Raw genomic sequence first — 20,115 nt, forward strand, 5'->3', positions numbered from 1 at the left:
AAAGAATCTCTATAAAATTGAAAAACACAATATAAGTTTTACGCTTTCACACTACTTTATACATATCTCAAGTTATTAATTAAAGTATCGTGGGGAACTTACAAAGAAATATTTATGAAAAACTTTGGGATGCAAGATTTTATAATGATAGATGAAGAACCTAAAAAAAAAGACTTAATTAATCACAAAAGAGAAAGTTGCTAGGAGAAACCCAATCGGGACTCAAACAATTTTCTGAGTAAAGATATTTGGTGAAAATCTATGGGCTAGCCACCCCACAGTCAACTAACCAAATTCGAAGTCCAAAATTTGGGGACAACCACGGGTCCAATTAAAATCCGTCATAAAAGATAGGTAGATTAACCTCACTTAGGTGTAATGAAACAAAGAATCTATGAGACTAATGATCAAGCTACTGAAGATAAGTATAGAAGCTACAAAACTTATCATTAAACTACAAGATTATTAAAGATAAGCAAAAGCAAGACCCATCTAACTCGCCCTCGAGGCGGAAAAGGATACTAGGAAGTTGATTAAGCAATAACACGCAGTGGAAGAAAAACATATCAATAAGCATTCTAATTCATTAATTTTGGCTTTAAATTAAGCATGCTCATAAACTAATAAGAGGGTTTCATAACATACCTTTGTAGAACCACTTGAATCTCAATTCCAGTTGCAAATCTCCTCCAAATCTGCTTGTGAACCACCTAAGATCTTCCCTACTATCCTCTTGGTGCCTTAGATTGAATTGTGGGACTCAAAATAGTTTGAATTAAGGGAATTTGGAAAAGAAGATCACTGCTGCATCATGGAAGCATCATAAAAGAAGACCTTCTTCAACCTCAAGTTTTTCAGCAAAAACTTATCAAGTGCATGCCTAATTTCCACTTCAATCTTCTTTATTTGTTGCACGACTATCATGCAAAGAGGATTGCTGCATGAATTGTACCTCATGCTTGAAAATTTGACTCAAGGAAATGGTGGAATATGTATGAGATACTTGAAATGGAAAGTGGGAAAACCCCACTTCTTGAGATTTTCCATTTTCTATTTTTTTTTCTTTTTAATTGTTGAATTTCTAAATTGATTTCTAAAATCAATTTCCAAGATTGAAATATTTATTAATTTTAAAAAATTAATTAATTAATTAATGTTCAAATAAAATTAATAATAAACCATTTATTAAATAATTTAATTAATTGTAATTAAGTTAATATCAAATATTAAATTAATTTAACACTAATTCCACCCTTATGAATCCTTATTCATGAATTTAATATTTAAATCATATTTAAATATTAATTGATTCTTCATTTTCATTTAATTCCAAAATTAAACACGTAATTATATCACATATAATTACTAATTCTCTTAATTCTAATTTGAACGTTTCAAATTAACTTATCACGCTACTCTAAGGCTAATCCATTTGTGAGCAAGTAGGGGGACCTCGCGGACCTACAGATCATGAGCTCTAACGATCCAAGATTAATTAGCTAAACTCTTTACACTGAATTAACCCTCATTCGTTAACTATTGGGTCACTCCACTAAAGCTCAGAGTTGCAATCCCCTCACTGTAGATATATTATGTCCACTCGATATAACCATGATTAATAAGTTAACCCTTCAAAGATTATTCATAATAACGGTTGGGTCAAATGGTTGTTTACCCCTAAGATTACCTCTTGTTCCTTAAGTCCTACTGATTCTCTAATGAACAATTGGTTTGTGATTCGATCAACAAACTGAGTCCTTCTCGGGCCAATGAGAGGGTGGGACCCCTTGTTCAAGACCCGGAGTCAGCATTTAAGGTAACAACCTCTCTACTATACTTGAAAGTGAGTAGGAGTGAATTCCATCTTGCATCCTATGTCCCCAGCTATCTACCCGGTCATACCCCTAAAATGGAGGTTTATTGAGTCGGCATTGTTGAACCAACCCTCACCTATGCAAATCTAAGGATAATCCCAAATAAATAGGAGTTCATAGTTAGCTTAGGATTAAGGTCAAGTTACCTAGGTCATCACTTTGAAATAGTCAGTCTTAAATAGTAAGCAACATTATACAGATGTTTCCTAATTAACTTGAGAAATGTTGGTTATTTACACTGAGCTCATGGCATACATGCAAGAAGAAATATGAGTTCAAAGGGAGACATGGATTTATGAATGAATGGTTCTAAGTGTAAATGGTATGTATTGATTTCCTATCAAGTTTAGCAAGCCTATGTGAACGCAATGAAGATGAGATGAAGATGATACAGATGCTTGTTTACAATTTAAATGTATGTACTATGCGTTGGAAATTCTATTCTTTAGTTCATGTTAAGTTCAGAAACTCTCGATGCGAAAGCCACATGTAATCCTATTGCTAGGATGCATGTGTTGTAAAAAAGAATAGGTAAATGACATGAGCAACTCTATCTCTAGACTTAATTCACGCCCTGACTTAATGTGTTTGATAGTTAAATTTCTCTCTCGAGTGACTTAACTACTTAATTCTTTAATCAACTGATCAGGGAGACTTAAGCAACATATTTCATGCTCTCATTAAGTCAGAAAATTTCACAAACACACACAATTTCGAAGGTAAACAAATGGAGAAGTGATAAATGGCTAAAGATAAGATTGAATTAAAGATAACTGATAGCTTGTAGAAATATAAGCTATTGCAACCTTTTACTTAGAATTATGAGGGTTGATGAGTAGAACATGCATTAATATTGCTAAGAATTCGTGTGGAATAATGAAATTGCATTTATCAGCATTAAAAATCTCCGCTAACCCTATATCATGTGTTCTCTTGCGTCAAAATGTCTATTTTGTAGTTGTCGCAAGAGTCGATCGCATGCATTGATCCCAAACCATCACTGAGTTTATCACGTGTTGATCTTAATGAAGACAAGTTGGTCGCATGAAATGCCGCAACTACAGAGTGATAGTCATGATAGAAGGATGAAAGAAAAGTGAGTGGAATGCGTTGATACTTCAGAAGAAACAATCATGAATGCATACCTCGGGAGTATCAAAGAGATAAGATCATAATGACATTCTCACCTACCGCATCAGTAATGGCAGTGATTCAAAGTGGGATTATCAAAGTATTTGGTGTTTGAGCTTTATAAATAGAGCCTCAGAGTCCAAATTCAAGTATCTGGGACTTCTGCCTTGAGTAGATTCCTGTGATCAAAGATGAAAGCATGAGCAAGAAAGACTTTAAGAGTTCTTCACTTCCACAACTTCCTCCGATTGACGATCGGAGCTTCGCCGGAGATAGATCTCGAGAGGGATTACTCCATCGCCCATCCATTGCACCACCGATAGCTTTGACACGCATCTAATGGAAGCAAGAAATTGCCTACATCTAGCCATCCATCTCTCTTCTCACCTCTGTATTGTATTACATTTTGGGTTAAGACATTAATACATTTTGTAATCAATACATCTCTTTAATTCCTTCAACATCATTTTCATCATCTTCTTCTACTTTATCATCTTTTTCTTTCACTGCAATGAGTTAAGTGCAGATTACAAGAGTTATTGCATTTCAATCATGTGGCATAGAGATATGACGCATGTATCAAACCACCGAGAGGTGTACGTTGCGTGAATATAGTGAGTCAATCTTGTTTGCTTAGTGTGAGGCTATCACAATGCTTGTCTATGAGCTGAGTAGCTATAACCAACTGTTTGAGAGGGTAAGTAGTGGAACTCACTAAGAAAAATAAGCAATGTTCCTAGAGATAGGAATGACCTTATGCTCAATGCAACCATGCGTTATAGAGATATAACGCATGTGGTTGACCACCGAGGTGTGCGATGCGTTAATGTGGCGAGCTAGGATTACCCTTGCGACCAAACTTAAGGACTTGGAGGTATCTCTTTCCTAACCCTACTTCTCTATGCATCTTCTTATACGTTAGCAGTTTCTGCATCTCTACAGATTCTCATAGTCAAACTTCAATTGTTCAGTCTCTTTAGCTAGGAGAAGGAGTAGCGCATAGTTAATCAGCTTCTTTCTTTTTATTTTTATTTTCCGCCTCAAACACATTACTTTGCAATCATCTTTTAGTTTCAAGTCCTCGTGTTCGACCTCAATAATCCCGAGAAACTTTCGATCTCATTATACTTGGCGAGAGAGCAAGAAAACTTGTGACAGGAACACATGATCATCGCATACACGATTAACGCATTCTGTATATTCGTCAGACCAACGCATGATCATCGCATGACCATCAACGCATATTGATTAATGCAAACCAATTATTTTCCATAAATAATAGCCAATGTTTATACAAACAATCTCAGCTTAATGAAATGAAATGGTGAATGAAAGTGAAGTGTGAAAAGTAGAAGTCAAGCCACAGAGTTCAATCTCTTTTCCTCTTTGGCTTGTTTTTTATGCTTGCTATAACCAACGTGGTAGAGGAGTTGAAAAAAATATCTCTCTCAAGTTTCTCTCCAACAACGCCTCTTAATTAAGGGTAAAGTGGTGTCTTCCCTCCTACTTCTTGCTTGCAAATGGCAGAGTCTATCTACTCGTGCTGAAAAGAAAAGTTTCTAACTGTCTGGTTATAAAATGTCTAACTATGATTCTGAAGGTGGCTTCTCCTTATATAGGCAAATCTTAACAACTTGGTGTTTGGACTTGCATTAAATTCCATACCCTGAGCAATCACTTGCCACTTCTGAAATGTTCAGACGTTGTCAACTAGATGTCCATACCTGTAAGTGGTGATTTGACAGAAAATGCACAAGCCAATGTATCCTTCATGCATCAAATATTCTCGTACGCATACTTCTTGCACTGGCCTTGGCTGCAACACTTAGTAAATTTTTTTGGTTCCCGCATTGAAATGCATTAATGAAGCAACTTTTTACTTAAAAAGATACTTTTGTATGAGTTTACTACATGTATGGAATTTTATGTATTTTTCTTTCATAATGAGTGCATTTATATCACTAAAGATCCTAATTATTCCAACTTTGAGAGAACCATAACTTGTATTTCTACAAGTTATCACACTTCTAAATTTTGAACAATGCTCGTCCTCGAGTATTCCTAAAATCATTCTTTAACATACTCTTATGATCTAAACGCACGAGTTTCACCTTTCATCATGTCCTTTAATTTACAAATGTTTGAGATTGGTGTTTGAAGATACAAGTTTGATCCCTTTCCCAAAGAAATATTTGATCGATCTCTAATGCGGCAAACCCTTTCTTCAATCTAAAACATTTCTATCTTTCAAATTCAGTAATGCCTTAGAAGGTTTTCTTGTTATAAAAATTTTGTTAAGTGCAATTTATTATTCTCAGGACAACCCATAAGTTAATTCAGGTGACTCACTTTCGTTTTTGCTTGCCCCCACGGGTGTCATAGGGACATCAAACTACGAGCAAGTGCCCTTCACAACTTAAATCTTATCTAAGCATATATGTGTTGTATTTTTCTACTTTGGCTTAAATAGCAGAGTTGGGATGTGTTAGTCTTAGTTACTTAACTTCGTTTTGGCTTACCCCCATGGGTGTCATGCGCATCCAACTATGGGTAAATGTCATTTCCAATCTTAACTCATATCACTGGGATTTTTCCCTTGCATTGATAGTGGAGTTTGCTTATTACGTCTTAAATTATTAGGAAAAAATTATTTATTTATTTTGATAAATTAAATAAAATTACAAAAATTTTATAGCTAGAGAACGCATCAACTTGGACCTCCACCACCCCCAAATTTTGGAGATTAATAAGGTCTTCATTGTTGAAAAAGAACTATAAAATTTGCCTTAGAAATTTCAAAATGATGTTTTAAGTTGAGGCTTGCACGCATGGAAAATCAAAATATGTTTCATTCATGAGGTTCTATTCTTATATTTCTAACGTCTAACTAAATATGAAAGTTAACAAACATTAGTATTATCATTGAGGTATCACAGTTCGACGTAAGGCACAAAAGTTGAAAATATAAGAGGAATGCTTAAAGTCAAATGCAAGAATCATAATGATACAAATTTCATTCATTGATCATGAAATTTACATGGAATTCAAAAAATGTGTAAACACACACAAAAGAAATTCAAATAAAATAATAAAAAAAAAAAGGCCAATACCCCCAAATTTAACTATGAGGTTGGTGTATCATCCCTGCGTTCAGGTGCGGGTCTTCATCCATGAATCTAAGGAAATTCTTTAAGTGTTGAGGTAGAGGAGGAAAGGAAAACATTCCCATCAAGACTTGGTTGATATACTGCGTTGTAAAATCAAATTGGTCTTGGCTTCTTTGCATTTGTTGGAGCAAATAACCCCTTAGAACAATGTTCTAGAGTTGCAATGTTGCTAGTTGCAAATGAAGTGCTTCCATGGATGCAGATAAGGGTCTTATTTTATCTTGGATGAATTTTTGGTTTTCAACCATGTTAGCTTGGGGGAGGAGGTGTGGGTGCATTGGTTTAGAAATGTTAGGTTTCATACGTCTCCTCAAATGGGTCTTCAATGGCTTGGGCATTGCTGGTTCCCATCCCAATTGGCTTATAGATGGTCGTGGGAGGATTAAAGAAAGGAAGTAGGAGTGAGTGGAGAGGAGAAGGCTGAAGGCTTTGCATTTCGCCAATTTGATCCCTGTGTGTTTCATCTTGAGGAGTTGGATCAATTGGGTCATCAATAGAAGTTCAGGTTAAGGAAGGGAGAGGTAAGTTGAGGTCCATGATAGTGGTGTCCTCATACTTTAATACCAGCCCAGCTTCATACTCTTGCTCTTCTTGTAAAGCTTTACTACTTGGCTTATTATCGAAAGGGTCGACGTGTCTTCTTTTCGCCGTGCGTTTTGAAGGCAAAAGTTTTGATGCCTTGGTTTTATAGGGCAAATTTGGTTGGTTAGGCGAGCTTCGAAGTAGACGCCTGATCAACTTGATGTCCATCAAACCTTCAACTTCTTCAGAATCATCCCCAAAGGGATGCTCGCGCGTTCACACAACGCACATGTTAGCCACGGAAAGTAAAGTTGCCCATGTGGCTTCTCCTTGACTGCTTTGATTTGCTTCACAATGATTTTGCTTATGTCGAGGGGGATGCACTACATGATGAACTTGATGGTTAAGACTCGTTTCCTTGAAACAGTTTCATCATGCGCTGTGGGCATGATGCGATTCTTGATCAGATAGAGCCACAGGTTGGTGTCTGGGAGAAGATTCCTGGGAGGCATCATCATGATGCCCATTTGAGATATTTGCCAAGAAATCACAAGCTTAGCCATCACTCTTACCGCATCCTCTAGTTAGTTTGGAGTTGGCTGCTCAAGGATGTGGTTACCCACTACGTCAGGGTTGTTTTCTGCATCGAGCACTTCATTGATAATTCTGGAAGAAAAACATGTCCTCCACTAACACCATGTCTTTCTTTTCATCAAAATTGCTTCTGTAGAAGGTCGGACTAGTTGGGGCCAAATTCTAGTTGGGCCTTCACAAATTTGACACCAGCCCTTTGCATCAATTGTGTGAGTGATGTACTCTGGCAATGGGCTGCGTTTAGGAAAAAAACCCTTTTCGACGATAATGTCATTGAACTGTCAGTTTCTTCCTCTGGTTGGTTCTGGTGATGCAGTTGCCACCTTCTTTCCCTTGTCACCTTCCTTATGCCTCCTTGCCTCACGGGCCAATGCCCTTGCTTCTTCCACTCTCTTTAAAAAGCAGTCTTTCTTTGTCCTTGACGCTCAGGTTTATACTCTTCTAGCCAGCGTTCTAGCCCACTCGAATCCGAAGAGCTTTTTTCCCTCATTGCAACCACAAATCTAGTTGCAGCTTGATTTTTTTTTTTTATCTTCTTCAATTATAAGATGCCTTTTCCTTCGTGACGCATGTTCTAATGGCCCTTTATTCGCATCGGATATGCGTGGTACTGCTGTTAGGGCTAACTCCTTGCATTCTCTCTTCATTTTCTTCTTCATTCATTTCCTTTCCTAGCATCATAACATACCTGTCAGCCTCGTCTATCTCTTCCTTCACTGAACCCAATGTGCTTGCGACCCCCTGATGGTCAGGTTTTTCTTCAACCGATGCATCAGTTTATCTTGACACATCATCTGGTCCATTTTAGCAACTTGCCTTTGGTTCAGGCTAGCTAGAATTGATTCAAAGACCTCTTGCTCATCTCTGCGATCCAGCCCGTTCGGGTCGATGGGTTGTGAGGTAGGTTCAACGTAGGACTGTTTGAACTTGGAGGTTCATTAAATGGCTGAGGTGGTGTAATAGGGGGTGTTGGTAGGTGTATATGGCGAGCCTAATGAGGAAACAAGGGAAGGTTAGGCCACTTCGATGGGGGAAGATAGTAGCCTGATAACGGGTAGAAATGCACATTATCATAGTGCTAAATCCTTAAATATTGTTGGATTGTGTTGATGAAATATGTTAAATTGCGTCCATTAAGCATAAATTCTATAATATTACGGTAGCATGTGTCCAGTGCATTAGAGCAGTTAATCTTTATATTTTATGCAGAATAATGCGTTAATGCAAAACAAAGGATGCGATCATAGGAACACATTGGTCGAGCACAACTTCATCGCAAGACTTTGCGTTGATCGTGCTCGCAAACATTCACCCAAAAAGAATCACCGCAACATGGTGGACGCATCCAGATGAAAGGACAATTAAGATCGATAGGACAGAAAACTGACGGCAGTCGGATCCAAATTAAGCTGACAGACGATAACGGTCATAAAGTACATCCAGCTTTATCGGTGACAATTATCCGACGCATCAGTCAAGAATTAAATTTGTCCCATCTATACAACCAGGAGAAAGAAGCTGCCTTTCACCTTTGATGCCCTATAAATACCAAGTGCATTCTTCAGAAAAGGGGTTAAGTAGTCGATTACTTCACATCACTTTACAAGTTCACACCTCTGTTCATAGTTTTCTTTTCCATTTTACGTTGAAGCTAGAGAAAAGTGGTGACGCCGGAGATCGTCCAAGGCGGCTCGAGAGAGAACCTTGTGTGAATATCATGTTGCCATCGCTATTCTAGAGCTAGTCCGTTACGAGCTAGTAGGGGGCCAACGATATGAAATTAATTGGCTAAACTCATTAGACCAGATTAATCTTCATTTGTTAACTAATGGGTCATTCCATTAAAGCCTATAGTTTCACTCCCCTCATTGTAGATATATTATGTCCACATATTTTAACCATAATCAGCAAGTCGACCCTTCATAGGTTGTTCATAATAACGGTTGGGTCAAATATCTGGTTTACCCTCGAGATTACGTCTTATTCCTCAAGTCCCTACTGATCCTCTAATGAACAATTGGTTTGTGATCCAATCACTAAACCAAACTCTCTCAGCCCAATGAGAGGGTGGGGCCCTTGTTCAAGACTTGAAATCAGTACTTGAGAGAACAACCTTTCTTCTATTCTAAACCGGGTAGGTGTGAACTCCTTCTTGCACCTTATATCCCTAGCTATCTATCCGGTCTTACCCTGAAATGGGAGTCTTATTGAGCCGGTGCTATTGAGCCAACCCTCAACTATGCAAATCTAAGGGCAATCCCGAATAAACAGGAGTTCATAGTTAGCTCAGGATTAAGATTGAGTTTCCTAGGTCATTTAGGTGAAATAGTCAGTCTTAAACAATAAACAGCGTTATAAATTAAGAGTGACTTATTTCTTAGTCCTGGTCTTATGCAAACTCATTGCATAGGACGCCCCCACTCCTCATGTCATAACATGTACGAATTAAAACACATAGTATGTAGCACTTTACAACTCTTTGTAACAACTATAGAGTAGGCCACATCCAATGGTTTTACCAGAATAAGGTACCCAACCTCATTCATATACCATAGATCATTTTGACTATTTACTCGAACTTGATCCACTCTTATGTCTCCACATAAAGTTCAAGTACTCATACAATAGTCATGGGTCTTAGTTTATTGGATTTAGACTTTTATACAATTTATGAGATCAATAACAAGTTTATTGATAATAGAAAATGTTTATCATTTTACAAATAGCAAGTTTTTAGGACATAAAACCCAACAATGCTCCCACTTGGACTAAAACTCTAGTGGATCAATATATACAAACATATATAATGTTGAGTTTACATGGAAAGAATAAAATGTACAAATACAACAAACTAAGGCATCACAATACCCATCAATTATCCCATTTGCCCTAGTGATACAAAACTCGTAGACCTAGTTTTAATATGTGACCCTCGAACACTTTAGCCGAGAGGGCCTTCGTAAATGGATCAGCTATGTTTCTTTTGCTGATTTGCTTACAGCAACATACTCAACTTCCATTGTGGAGTCTACAATACAACTCTGAACTCTGCTTGATGCTTCTCCACACAACTACTCCTCCGTTCAGAGTGAATACTAACCCCGAAGTTGATATCCTTGAATCAATATCGATTTGAAAGTTAGAATCAGTGTATCCAGTAAGGATCAGATCCTTAAGACCATACACGAGCATATAATCTTTCGTTCTCCGAAGATACTTGAGAATGTTTTTAACAGCAGTCCAATGGTCATGACCAGGATTGGACTGAAATCTGCTGACAATTCCTATGGCATAGCATATGTCAGGACAAGTACACAATATTGCATACATCAAACTCCCAACTGCAGATGCATATGGAATTCGATTCATCTCCTCAACCTCTTGAGGTGTCTTAGAACTATGCACCTTAGACAAGTGAATTTCATGCCTGAAAGGTAAAGATCCTTTCTTGAAATTTTGCATTTTATACCTAGACAATATCTTGTTTATATAAAATGCTTGAGATAATGCCAATGTTTTGTTCTTGCGATTCCGAATTATTTGGATTCCAATAACATACTGTACTTCTCCCAAATCTTTCATTTGGAATTGTGAAATCATTCATCTCTTAATGTCAGCTAGATATTCTACCTCATTCCTAATGAGTAGAATATCATCAACATACAACAATAGAAAAGCGACAGTTTTGTTGACGATCTTCTTGTATACACAGGGTTCGTCAATATTTTTTTCAAAGCCATAAGATTTTATCGCAACGTCAAATCTCATATTCTAGGATCTAGAAGCTTGTTTTAATCCATAAATGGATCGATTAAGCTTGCAAACTTTTTACTCTTGACCCTGCTCTGTAAACCCTTCTGGTTGAGACATATAGATACTCTCTTCAAGATAGCCATTCAGAAAAGCTATCTTGACATCCATTTTTCATATTTCATAATCATAAAATGTGGCTATGGACAAGAGTATTCTAATAGACTTTATCATGGCAACTGGAGAGAAGGTTTCTTCAAAATCTAACCCCTCTCTTTGGGTAAACCCTTTTGCCACAAGTCTAGCTTTATAGGTTTGTGCCTTACCAGCTTGGTCTTGTTTTCTCTTGTAGATCCACATGCAACCAATGGGTTTTACCCCTTCCGGTTGATCTAGAAGATTCCAGACAAAATTGAAATACATATATTCCATTTCAAGGTCCATGGCTTTAATCTATTGGTCTTTGTCCACATTGTTCATTGCTTGATTAAAAGACAACGGATCCTCTAAACCATCATCTGGTATGATGACTTGAGTTTCAGTTAAACCCATGTACCGATCAGGCTGTTGCACAACCTTCCCACTATGATGAGGCGTTCTCAACTCTTGAGAAGGATGTGAAGTATCAGTTTCATCAACAACTCTTGTTGATGGACCTGCTCTGTCAACAACTCTTGTTAAAGGACCTGCTCGATCAACAACTCTTATTGATACATTTGTCGTTTCTCTGGACATTTCTTCTATTACTAGCTTACTACGAGGTTAATGGTTCTTTATATAATCTTCCTCCAGGAAGGTTGCATTTGTTGATACAAATACTTTATCTTCCCGAGGATCATAAAAGAGACCACCTTTAGTTTCTTTTGGGTAGCCTACAAATAGGCATACTTTTGAACGGTGTTCCAGCTTTTTAGGATTTTGCACCAACACATGTGCTGGATAACCCCAAATCCTAAAGTGACGTAAATTTCCTTTGCGTTCCATCCAGAGCTCATAAGGCGTTTCAGAAACGTTTTTCAAGGAAACTATATTTAAAATATACACCACAATCCCAACTGCATATCCCCAAAATAATTTGGTAACTGAGCGTAACTCATCATGGAACAAACCATGTCCAACAAGGTTCTATTTCTCCTCTCTGCCATACCGTTCTGCTGAGGTGTGCCAGGGGCTGTGAGTTGAGACGGAATTCCATGTTCTATCAAATTGTTCTGAAATTCTATGTCCAAATACTCACCACCTTGATCCGATCGAAGTGTTTTAATCTTTTTACCTAATTGGTTTTCAACCTCAACCTTATACTCTTTGAACTTTTCAAAAGTTTCAGATTTTTGGTGCATTAGGTAAACATGCCCATACCTAGAATAATCATCTATAAAACTGATGAAATATTCATACCCTCCTCTTGCTCTAACATTTAGAGGCCCACAAAGGTCTGAATGAATCATCTCTAGGGTTTTTTGGCTCTAAGACCTTTTCCAGAAAAAGATCATTTTGTCATTTTACCCTCAAGACAGGACTCACATGGTGGTAATGAACTCTCTTCCAACTTGTTTAAAGGACCGTTCTTAACCAATCTCTCAATCCTGTTGAGATTTATGTGATCCAGTCTCAAGTGCCAAAGATAGGCATTTGGAGAAAACTTCCTTTTCTTATGAGTCCTAGCAGTTTTAAACATCTCTATGTTCAAAACAGCTTTGACCTCAGTTGGTTTTAACATGTACAAGTTATTTTCTAATTTTGCAGAGTAAATCTGTTTATTTCCCATTTTGATGAACACTTCACTATTTTCAAAATAAACTTTATAATTTTTTCTAGCAAACAGGAGACAGAAATTAGATTCCTTTTCATAGAAGGAATATAATATACATTTTTCAAATAAATGTACTTATCTCCTATAAATAACTTCATATCTCCCACTGCTTTGCCTGAAACAATCTCCCTGATCCTTACCTTAAACATTGTTTCACCTTTTGTTAACTATCTACAAGAACTTGTTTCCTCTGAGATAGTACATACATGATTAGCGGCACCTGAATCAATTATCCATATTTTATCGTTTTCCACTAAACATATTTCGATAACAAATAAATCATATTTATCTTGTTGTTCGAATTCAGCATTCTCATCTACATAATTCATAATTTCAGATGAATTGGGAGATAGAGGACAATCCTCTGTTAAAACTCTGTTGGAATTATCAACCGCTAGTAATTTGTTTGTCAATTTGATTTTACTGTTATGTACATCGGAAGTGAGTATTACAGAAGAATTCGACATGCTGATAAAAATCAAACAAATTCTAATTAGCAAATTGTAACTAAATCCAAAGTCAAATTTTAGCAAAAAGTAATAATGTACCCATAACCATTATTTATTTGCAACGATATTTTAGTGAGTCAGAATATGTGCTACCATGGGACAATCAGATACTCCTTCACTAAAACAAACAATTTTGACCAAACACTATCCCCGGAATAACTCTTGTTCCTATTGTCTCCGGAATAACTCTTATTCCTATAGTCATTTAGTTATCATTTTCGGTCAAGACCTTTACTAACAACTTAATAATTCTTGTAAGTGTGACCCACCATTTTCAGATCCTATAGGACAGTATGAATCTGCCTCCGAAATAGAAGACAACATCCAAGATGGAACTATAAGACCCTATTCATTTTACTGAAAACTAGGTTGTTCCGAATCCTATGTTACAACCCTCCGTGGGGATAGCCGTCGCTAAACGACTAGCAAAGGGCTGCCTAAAGAAAACCAGCAAGCACAACATAGGAATCTCACGGTTCAGACTAATGGAAGAGACCGTAGGATATATTGACACATATCCTTCACCCACTTACTATGAACTACTTCCTCCGTTTACCTTGATATTGATTCATACAAAACACTCTCCGAAGGGAGGTCACTCCTAAGGTGACACGAAACGTCATATGAATCTCACTATGTAAACTATGTGGAGACGTGGTAGTTGAAATCTATTTATCGTATAATAGACTTATATTTGAACAAATTCCTCTTATTCACCGTAATCTAGATTTAAACTAAAAAATACTTTCCGAAGGGAGGTCACTCCCAGGGTGACACGAAGTACCGCATAAATCTGGATTGTGAACTCTTAGAGACGCGAGAGCTAAAAATAACGTATCATATATGTTATTAATCTCCCACTGAATTTTTCTAATAACTCTATCATATAGAAGTTATTAAACTGCCACTGAAGTGTTCTATTTGGGTAGATTTATACTTAGGTTCTTTTCGGCTAATAAAACAACGCTAAGTCTATGTGGTTTATCCAAGTATAACTCTTATAATTGGACTTTAACCTACAATGTCTAGGTGATAAACCATTTTATTACCTCACATCACTCACGTATGCTCATAAAACCAGTTATCAACGCTTAATAATTTGGCCATAATCCCCAGGTAGGAGGTGTACCGTAACCCGTCAACTTAAGTACCCTCAACCTTAGATAGGATTATATACCAGTTGAGTTTGTAACTAAGGTTTTATGAGTCTTAACAATTAAAACAGGTGGTCAACTTACTGAGCATGCAGCTGTTGTTTATGGATTTTAAATGTCTAACTCAATTTTATAAAACTTTAGACATGCTATTCATCCATAACATACTTGAGGCATTCAAATTTAATATAACATTTATATTAAATACAAGAAACTCTAACATGCATACTATATATTATAACAACTATAACATACGTTCAATGCATGTTACATGTTTCATGTGGTGGGATTTTAAATCTAAATGGCATACTATATGCACATACAAGATTTATTTAATTATAACATACATTAAATGCATAAATAATTAAACACAAACTATATGGTTCTAGTTTTGCCAAAAAACAAGCAAACAAAACCTAATTATTACAAAACAGTTTCCAAACCGCTCCCGAATTGCTCGAACCGCTCCAAAACAAACTGAAGTAGCTTGAACTGGACCAGAACCGTCTGAACCAGACCAGCCAAAAACCATTCGAAGCTTAACCGGACCAAACCACAAGAGAACCGGTCGAACCGGAAGCCCTTGCACATGTTCAACATCTAGCTTAGTCTCATCATTTAGCAATGATGACCATCATCTTGCATTTTGCCAGATCGTTTAGCGCGTGAAAAGGTAAACGATCATCTAATGCCATCGCAGAGCATTTAACGCATCGCCCAACTGCCGCACAAAAGTATGCGATCGCGTAGTGCTATCGCATAGCTACTCAATGCATTGCTTAGCTACCGCATAGATGTAAACGATCGCGTAGTGCTATTGTATAGCTCTTCATCACTATCACTTAGTTCTATCGTATAGAACCAAACGATCGCTTAAAACCATCATCTAGCACTGCATGTCATCATTTAGTATCTGTTGTAGCTTAAACGATCACTTAACTCCATCGTATAGAACATCATTGCGTCGTTCACCATCGTAGGTAAACGATTTGTTTAGTTCCATCGCATAGAAACTTCAACGCATCGCTTAGCACTAGGTCTACACAATCGCTTAGCTTCGCATCTAAACGATCGCTCAGCACTATAGCGTAGTACTTCATCACATCGCTTAGTGCGCATCGTTGCTAAACGCTCACATAGTACCATCGTATAGTAAATTCAACATATCGTTTAGTTCCCACACCAAAGCTAAACGATCGCTTAATGCTATCGTATAGCAAATTAAACGCATCGTTTAGCTCCCGCAGGTACACAATCGTCTAGCGCTCAACATCATAACAACCAGCGCCCATTGCTATACGATCGTCTAGATTTTCTTCACATCGTGTAGCGTCTGGAGCTAGACGATCGTTTAGCAACTGGAACCACAGCGGTGATAAGAACAGAGGCTGATTTTTCTGGAACTGCAACTCAACCTCTTTGCTTGTTTCTTTGATTTACAGCTTAATTTCAACTCTAATGACTCCAAATAAATTACAAACTCTTGGAAACACATTAAAGCTCATCAAGCAAGAGTCAATTACAAATTTAAATGAGAAATTAAAGAGAATTAAACAACCAAAACTCTAAAAACCATATCAGTGCATCAGTTTCATATTTCTCATATAAAACACCCACCAAACCAAAATTAAACCAAATTGAATGCTTATTTGATGCTCTGATACCAATTCTAGAATTGTATCAACAGCAGCTGAAGCATAAGGATCATCTAAGCACTCAAATTCACTAATTTTGGCATAATATAAAGCATGCTTCTGCAGAAAAATGGGTTTCAAGACATACCTCTTATAGAACTTCTTCAAAGTTCCATCTCCAGCTACTATCTTCTCCATATCTTATTGTAGACCATCTCAAAATCTTCCCCACTATTCTCTTGGTGCTCTAAATTGAGTTGTGGGACTCAAAACAAGCTTGAATCAAGGGATGAATGAGAAATGCTCACTGCAGCAACCTTGTTAAAGAACCATTCTTCAAACTGAATTTTCTCTCAAAATTTTGTAGATTGCATGCCCGATTTTCACTACAATCTCTTCATTATATTGTAGGTCAACATGCAAGGAGAAGAGTTGCATGAGTTGTAGCTCATGCTTGGAGAAGACAAAGGCAAAAAGTTGCTTCATGTGTGAGCTACTTCAAAGATGGATAATGGAAAAACCCATTTTTCCTGTGTTTTAGTTTTCTTTTCCTTTTTCAATTTTATCTAAAAATAAAATTTTGATTTAAAAAATCTATTTGATTTTAAAAATAAAAATTAATTAATTTCATAAATAAATTAATGAATTAATAAAACTTAATTAATTTAATGTCAAATATTAAATTAATTTTACACATATCCATCTTTATATATTTAAATCATATTTAAATATATAAATTCTCCTATTCCGTTTAATTCTAAAATTAAACATATAATTATATCTCATATAATTACTAATTCCCTTAATTCTAATTTTAACGTTTCAAATTAACTTATCGCACTATTCTAAAGCTAGTCCGTTACGAGCTAGTAAGGGGACCTCGCGGACCTACAGATCATGGGCTCCAACGATCCGAGATTAATTGGCTAAACTCATTAGACCAAATTAATCTCCATTCGTTAACGAATGGGTCACTTTACTAAAGCCCATAGTTGCACTCCCCTCACTATAGATATATTATGTCCACATGATTTAACCATAATCAGCAAATCGACCCTTCACAGGTTGTTCCCGAGATTACATCTTATTCCTCAAGTCCCTACTAATCCTCTAATGAACAACCGGTTTGTGATTCAATCACTAAACCAAACTCTCTCAGCCCAGTGAGAGGGTGGAGCCCCTTATTCAAGACCTGGATTCAGTACTTGAGAGAACAACCTTTCTCCTATCCCTAAACCCGGTAGGTGTGAACTCCTTCTTGCACCCTATGTCCCCAGCTATCTATCCGGTCTTACCCCTGAAATAGGAGTCTTATTGAGCCGACACTGTTGAACCAACCCTCAACTATGCAAATCTAAGGGAAACCCGAATAAACAGGAGTTCATAGTTAGCTTAGGATTAAGATCGAGTTACCTAAGTCATCTAGGTGAAATAGTCAGTCTTAAACAGTAAACAGCGTTATAAAGTAAGAGTGACTTATTTCTTGGTCCTGATCTTATGCAAACTCATTACATAGGACGCCCCCACTCCTCATGTCATAACATGTATGAATTAGGATCACATCGTATGTAACACTTTACAACTCTTTGTAACAACTACAGAGTAGGCTGCATCCAATGGTGTTACTAGAATAAGGTACCCAACCTCATTCATGTACCATAGATCATTTTGACTATTTACTCGAACCTGATCCACTCTTATATCTCCACATAAAGTTCAAGTACTCATACAATAGTCATGGGTTTTAGTTTATTGGATTTAGACTTTTATACAATTTATGAGATCAATAACAAGTTTATTGATAATAGAAAATGTTTATCATTTTACAAACTGCAAGTTTTTAAGACATAAAACCCAACACAGGGTCGACAGAGACTCTAGAATGCTTCTAATGTAGACCTTGTTTTTCGATCTGATATAGATGTTTCCTAATTAACTTGAGAAATGTTGGTTATTTACACTAAGTTAATGGCACACATGCAAAAAGAAATAAGAGTTCAGATAGAGTAAGGGATTTATGGATGAATGGTTCTAAGTGTAAGTGGTGATTTCCTAGAAAGTTTAGCAAGCCTATGTGAGCATAATGAAGATGAGATCAAAATGATACAAATTCTTGTTTACAATTTAAATGTATGTGCTATGCATTAGAAATTCTATTCTTTATTTCATGCTAAAGTTCAACATCTCTCGATGCGAAGAACACATGTAATCCTATCTCTAGGGTGCATGCGTTGGTCATAAAGAACAAGTAAAAGATATGAGCAACTCTATCTCTAGACTTACTTCACGCTCTGACTTAATGCATTCGATAGTTAATTTCTCTTCTCGAGTGACTTAATTACTTAATTACTTTAATCAACTGATCATGGAGATTTATGCAACAGATTTCATGCTCTCATTAAGTCAGAAAATTTCACAAACACGTACAATTTCGAAGGTAAACAGATGAAGTGATAAATGGCCAAAGATAAGATTGAATTAAAGATAACCAGTGTTTATATGACCAATCTCAGCTTAATGAAATGAAATGGTGAATGAAAGTAAAGTGTGAAAAGTAAAAGTCAAGCTGCAGAGTTCAATCTTTTGTTCTCTTTAGCTTGTTTTTTATGCTTGCTACAACTAACGTGGTAGAGGAGCTGAAGAAAATATCTCTCTCAAGCTTCTCTCCAATAGCTCTTCTTCATCAACAATGAAATGGTGTCTTCCCTCCTACTTCTTGCTTGCAAATGACAGAATCCCTTTCTCATAAATGGGTGTGCACCTCCAGATGGGCAGGGGCCGACCTCCCATTCTCTTATGCAGCATTTATTAGCTTAGCTGAGTTTGGTGGATCATGCAATAAGCCTCTCTCGACCCTCCCTTTCTCATACATCTTTATGAAAGCCTCCCATATTTTGAGAGATCTAGTCCATCATCAACTCAGTCAGATCTTCTTGTTTGCTTGCTTTTCTTAGGCGAACTTTAACGGATTTAATCGGCATTTCATGCCTACGGCCCTGCAAAATTTGACTTTTTACCAACAAGTTGGGTAGCATAGTAAGGTTAGAGGTGCAATGAAATTAGAAGAGTTGGCCTATTTCGATTTTTTTTCGAAATTCGATTGTTGTCTCTGAAGTCCTTCCTGATAGATGGTCCTTATTAGCATTAGTGTCAACAGCCGTTTTTTATGGAAGGCGAGGTACTCATGTGTGATCGAAGATTCCATGGTAGCTGTCATTCTAGCTTGACATTAAGAGTATGGGGGCTCGAGATATCTAAAGGAGGTACGGACCCCTCCCATCGTACGGTACGATGCAGGTGAAAAACGTAAGCCCTTGTTTGGTTTGTATAGGCTAGGCTTACGTTTTCTTGCTTTTCTTTGTTGAACCCTCTACAATCTACCCTCTTTCGAGATATTCCAATTCTAGCATTCGTTAGCAGAAGTAGAGATAGGATTTATTACAACATTTATGTGAAAAAGAAGTCGCTATAAAGAGAAGAAGCACATCTTCACCTTCACTTGTGAAGCGCTACACTCCTGCTTACGAAAGACTACTTTCCAAGCGAATTACTGAAGAAAGTCTATTAGGAGTGGGAATCAAGCTCCAGCCCTGAAAAAACGGCCCGAGGATCGACCTATACTACTACCAAGCTCACCGTTGCCCAGCAAGGGATGGTAATAACTCAAACTTCGATACCCAAATGAATTCACCCAAAGACTTAAGACCGAACTAATCTCACTCTTTTTTCCATTACTACAATGCACCAACTGAGGTAGAAAGCGAAGCCCCTCCATAATGCATATCTATATATGTGAGTGGCTCTTTTTGGAGGCTTAGCCCAATGGCTACCACCAGAAGTGTGCTAAGTTAGTCACAGGGAAACCTAAAAGTTCTTTCGAACTTCCGACTCTATAAGCTTGGATGGCTTGCTTGTTTAGCTTGTCCCCTCTTTGAATGTGTACAGCTCGAGCAAGAAAATGGCTAGC

The sequence above is a fragment of the Benincasa hispida genome, chromosome 1, assembly GCF_027475165.1.
Source record: "Benincasa hispida cultivar pf3 chromosome 1, pf3_genome.v1.1, whole genome shotgun sequence".
NCBI lineage: Eukaryota > Viridiplantae > Streptophyta > Magnoliopsida > Cucurbitales > Cucurbitaceae > Benincasa > Benincasa hispida.